This window comes from Oryzias latipes, chromosome 19, assembly GCF_002234675.1.
Source record: "Oryzias latipes chromosome 19, ASM223467v1".
Classification (NCBI taxonomy): Eukaryota; Metazoa; Chordata; class Actinopteri; order Beloniformes; family Adrianichthyidae; genus Oryzias; species Oryzias latipes.
Genome location: NC_019877.2, coordinates 9,573,972 through 9,580,201, shown reverse-complemented (window position 1 = coordinate 9,580,201; position 6,230 = coordinate 9,573,972).

Here is a 6,230-nt window from a genome sequence, read left to right as displayed (position 1 = left end):
TTTCACATTTACTATAAATAATGTTATTAATATTAACAGTATTGTTTATTTTTGAACAAGTGAAAGCACACAAAAGACGACTATATTAAAATTCTTAGCTTTAGTCAATTTATTCCAACAAACTTCAAATAGAAGTAAAAAAGAAAAAGTAGAAAACAGAGACCAAATTTGGTTGGTGTTCCTCTAAAAGACTAAAAAGTGAGTTCTAGTTAGGCTTTTCTGTTTTTCTTATTCTTTTTTCTCTCAAATTCACCGACAGCCTTTAGGCACACAAAGATGATTACCAAGAGTTGAGATCCAGGAAATGAGAAAGATCTCATCCTGTCCCCCAAGGATGCCCATTTAGATAAGACTCAGAGTAGATCAGTATCAGTCATTGACATGAATCACAGCAAATTAAAAATATAAAAAAGCTCTTTTAATACACACCAAACTCATTTTTAAATTAGTAAAAACAAATTGGTCGTTGGCATTGTCTGCCACGTGACTCATTCATTTTTAAAGATCTTGCCAAAGTACCTCTCAAATGAAAGCAGCCAGAGAGAAACTGAGAACAATAGAGGTAATCAACATCTTCTTTTTTGACTCACTTCCCACCTAAAAACAGAGACTTTGTATTTTTCGAAAAGTAGAATTCTTGGAGGAATTTATTGCATTGCTGCTCATTCAACATATTTTGTATTGAATTAAAAAATAAGTAAATAAAAAACGTTGCCAGCATCCACGTATGGAGAACCTTTTACAAGTTGCATGTGTTGACCTCCCTGTTTTTATTCAGCACCGGTCCATGAGTTTGGTTGTTAGAATCTGTGGACATTAAAAGATACTCTAATGTCTGTTATCCACCTGACATGCTACTCAAAGTTAGAATTTTTAATAAATGCTGCATTATAAGGTAAAAGAATAATAAGAAAATAAACATTACCTGTAATTATCATTTACAACACTTTTCCTTAATTAATATGTAAATGAAAATATAACTTAAAAAAACACAAAAAGTTTGGTCGATATGTCTCCTCTCTATTATGCTTCCTGTTTTCTTGTTGTCTTGTTCTTGTTGTCTTGTTGTGTTCTTGGGTTTAGGGAGACAAGTCCTCTTCTTTGTTGACTGCTTCATGTAACACATTCACTTTAAAGGATTTTCAAAACCTTGAAAATTAGTTTTTTTTTATTGCATATCATTTATGTTCAAGAATAAATACAATAACTTTTTTGGATTAGGAGTATTTTGTTTACTTTGTAAACAGGAGTGACATAAAATAAAAGGAATGCACCTGCCTCAGCGTCTCCGGAATCTGGTAAACCATTAAAGTTAAGAAAATATATTTTACAAATTTTCTTTTTATTTATACAAGGTCTTTAAGTTTATTATTCATTATCATCAGACCAAATCATAGTTTGCAGGCATGCCGACTGTATATGATGTTTTCATTTTTCTTGTACTAGTTGTATTTAATCCTCTAGTTCCTAGAATTGTTAGACACTATATTATTTTATTAAATGACACCTGCATGCAAAGACATTTGTCTGTGCTTCAAAACAACCCCAGCTCTGACTTTACCTCCCAGGGTACACAAGGCTGCAAACATGCAGCTGTGAGGAGAGGCTGAACTCTTGTATGTGTGTGTCCAAAACGTTGCAACTGATTGTGATTTTCCAATGCACCTTCAGTATGTTCAAATTAAATGTAACCATTGTCTGTCTGCTCCTTGCTTGAAAGTAAAACTTGAACGGATATATTTTGGGTCTTATTGAATCTTTTTGTATGTCTGAAAAACGGGGTATGAACTAACAGTATTTGTTTCCCCTGTGGATTTGAATTACAGCTTTTAAAATTAAACATACTTGTGCCTGCATGTTAAAGAGATTTGATCAAATCAGGTTTTTTTTTCAAACACATTTCTTTGGAGAAACATTTAAAAATTAAAGTCCAATTAGCTGGCACACTTCGGTGAGTAAAATTTGTTATCTGCACTTGACCCAACCCGTTGGGGATTGGTGAGCGGCAGACACAGCCACACCACTGAACAATTCAGTGGTTTAACCCCCAATGCGACCCCTTAATGCTGAGTGTCAACAGTGAGATATTTGGTCCCAATTTTAGGGTCCTTGTTATGACTTGACCTGGATTTTAACTCACTATTTCTAGTCTCAGGGCGGACACTCTTCCACAAGGCCACTTAGTTTTCTCCAGAATGTTCATAAAGATTATTTAATGTTTTCTTACTGCCATTACTGCCATTCAGCCATCGTTTAAGTTTTTGCAAGTGTGGGATATTTTTGTGCTTTTTTAAATCGTCTAGGTGTGAAAAAAAAAAGATTTGTGGCTGTAAAAAGTCAAATATTTAAAACAGTAGAAAAGCTATGCACACAAATTATTGATAAAAGATCCTTTTTTGTTTTTCTTAATTTATGTCACTGAAACCTGGAATTATTATCTACTGTCTGTCTATTATGAACCATTGAAAGGAGTCTGTCAAACCATCTACCATTTAAGATCCATCACTATAAAACTATTGAGCAATAGGTAAAGTGCGACAGAACTTTTTTTTTTTTTTGACATAATGCTTTTATTTTCTATTATAAAATATGATCAAAATGACTAACATGACAGAATGTCTTCACTTGAGGATGAATTATTCTGTTATTGGTTGTTTTTTCTGTTTTGTTCCTCAAATGAATGGTATTTCTGTTCTGAATTGCTCATCCAATATGTGAGAGACTTTTTTTTCATATAAACTGAATTCAGTTTCATTCAAGACTGCCCAGGAGAAACAGTAAAGCAGGGCTTTAGTCAGGCAGATGTTACTTTCCTGTACTGATCTTTCTCATGCCTATGTTTGCTTATGTCATATTATCACAGGAACTAACTGAGAGTACGCTGCTTGATGAAAGAAAGCCACATGTGGTTTGACATCAGAGCAACACATTTTTTCCCTCATTTTACAGGCATAAACAGTTCAGGCCAGACAGTCTGATTGAAAATTAATTAGAGCAAATGTGCAGGCATGAGATCCCAGCATTTTGTCTGATGCTTTTATGTCTTCTAAACACTTTAGATATATTTTCGTTGTGAAGTGGCTTTCATTTTTGTGTCATGTGAGAAAATGCGTGAGTCCAGACCCCAGCTGGCTCGATCGACTGCTCCCTGGGAATCACAGAGGAGACGTTCCCAGAGGATTCAGCTTTTCAACTTTGCGGTTGCGTAATTTAGACCCAGCATGAAAAATCACATCTATCTATTATGCAGTCGGGCCCATGGCAAGAAAAGTTAGCCAATTGCCAAATCATTTTTTACAGGACTGCCAAAAATAGTGCTAATTGTTCTTAAAGTCAACATAATTAGCAGTAATGAGGGCATTAATTGGTTGGACTATTGTAAAAAGAAAGTCTTATTCTTAAAATTGGTTATATTTAGAAAACAAACTACTTTTTGGCTTTATGATTTAAATTAATATATTGTATGAGTGATTGTGTAAAGTAAAAAAATAAAAATAAAGACCTCAAAGTTTCAGTTGGTGGCAGCTAAAATGCAAGGTCCAACACCAATTTGAAATCCTTCATCCTCTTTGAGTGAATGAGATGAGGCTAAGTATAGAATGACAATTTTGGGGAATTGATTTTCTTTTCTTGTTTGGCAAACACAAAACTCAAAGCAGTACTGAATTCACAAAATGGCAGATGGCAGAATCAAGTTAGGATTAACAATAAATTAAGGAGTCGGTAGTTGCTGGAGATTATTTGAAGCATCTAAAATCACACAATAGTTTAACTTCACTGTAAAAGTTGAATTTTAGGTTAAAAAAAACCTTGTTTCAAGAAGAAAAGTTTTATCAATAATTTTTTTTTCAATTGCAAAATACTTTTAGTTTAAGAAAACACGTCTTAGAATCATAATGTCTTAGACCAGAATTTGACTCCTAAAATAAGATGAGTCATTTGGCTTTTTTCCCCCTTTTTTAAAGAAAAGTTTTCAAATTTAAAAATTTTTGATTTATTTCAAGGTTTTTTTTTTTCCAGTGTATTTTCATTTTTGAGCTGTTCTAAATTTTAAAAATAAAAAACCAATGTGTTTAAAGACTCGTTAAAGATGTCCATTCTAATCCAAAAAATCTCCACTTTTGCTCTATGTGTGTGATACTAAGCCATACAAAACCCTGAACACTCCTCGTTCTTGTTACGTAATCATTCTGGACAAAAGCTTTCAGCATAGCCTATGTCATCGCAGTGCCAGTTAGAGCCGAAGCCCATCGCTCCAGATCAGCACAACCTGCAGCCAGCAAATTATTCCTGCAGTGCGTCAGCTTCTTACAGCAGAAACCAACACAGTGCTTTAAAGGAATGTTCATCACTGCTGCTCAAAGATTTAGGATTTTTGCAGGCAGTCAATGCACCACCAAGCTCGTCTCTCACTCTCCTCTTTATTTGGAATTACCACAGCATACACTTGATCATTTATTTTTCACTTGTGTTGCATCAAATGTTCTCAAAGTGGTGTGTTTGAACCATGTCAGTTTGATATGTTTGTCTAGATTCTGCCCAAAAAGTAGTTTTCCTAAAAGATTTTAGTTGTAGTTTCAACTCTTCTATGTTTACGTTCCAGTAATAATAGAAAACATTTTCTCACTCTGTTCTCTCCATTCATGAACATGTAACTGGGGCTGCTCCTTAAATATCTTTCTTTTTTCATGACAGTAGAAATTGTGTATTTCCTGTTACAAATTGCCTTTCTCTATATTGTCAATAAAAACCTGCTTTGTTAGTATTATTCTAAAATCTGTCGGATGCAACTGGTTGAATACTTCCTTAGCCTTGTTTAAACCCAAATAAAAAAGAAAAAACAAAGTAACCAGAGTTGACTTAAACTTTATTCAAACATAGCTGATTTTAAAGTCTGAATTTCTGTCTTTGCTGATCCTTCAAATTATAGCCGTCTTTTTCCGAAGCAGGACTTTTAGTTTGTTTAAACGTTTTTTTGTAGGAACTTGACCAGTGAGAACATGTGTATTGGGAGTGAAGCTATAGTACAATTTTAATAAAGAAGAACCCTGTTACTTCTTGGTGTGCCGGGTTGTCATGCCATGATTAATTAGGCCTTAAGTCTGAACCAATAGCTGAATCGCTCACCTTTTCTTCACAGCCAATCACAATGATATTTTTGTATTTTAATTCATGAAGGGTTGTCTCTCTGAATCAGTTTGCAGGTCCTCTATCTGGAACAGTGCTCTGGCACGGAGTTTAGGCTCATTCATCTATGGTTCGAGCTCATCCCAACCACATTTTGGCCCAAAGCCTAACAACCAAAGACCTTAGACTTATTTCTTGCTTATCTTTCACTGTCAGAAACAAATCTTTACATGCATTTCTAAATTCTCTCTTTGGGTTGGTATTTTTGTGATACAAGTAGGTCCTGGGTTGGCTCCCTGAAAAGGATACAGCGGGTCCTAAAGGAGGATGAAGAAATGGATGGATGGATGGATGGATGGATGGATGGATGGATGGATGGATGGATGGATCTCCATGAAACAGTTGAAGTTTCAAACAGAAACTTCAACTGTTCACTAAATCCTTTAAAGATGTTTGTCTGCTGAGATCAGACATGCTCAGTCTTTACTCATACTTACATGTTTATCCTTTTTAAATTTTTCTGTTGATATTTGGGCCCTGGTCATGTTTTGTGCTGTGAGCTTGATACCTAATGTGCAACACTGCAAAAAGAGATAGCCTAAAAACAGGAAAAGAACACTAATCTTAAGAAGAAAATCACTAAAAGTAGTAAAATTCTCTATCAATGCAGCAATAAACTTTTACTTACCAATAAATCTTATATCAAAATGTAGAGACAAGGAGTTCCACACAAGCATTAAAAAATGGAAAAAATAAACTAAAAAAAGCTAGTTCTTACATATAATGACTTCAGATTGAATGTTTTATAGCACAATAATTAGTGTTTTTGTCGTAGTTCTGCACTGCACTGAGCCACAATCAGTGTGAAGTATTGTTTTTGCCACTCTGTTATATTTGCTACAAGCTTTATATCTGGACCTGATCTTCTGTCTCCTGACCCTGTTATCGCCTGGATCCCGACTACGGTGTCTCTGCTCTGATGATCTTATGCCTGTTATTGACTCCTGCCTGCCTGACCCTGATTTAGCATTGTGGACTTTTAGCTGAGCTAATAAACCTTCTCCATTTGGAACCAGCCATCTGCCTGTTCTTGAGATAATAGT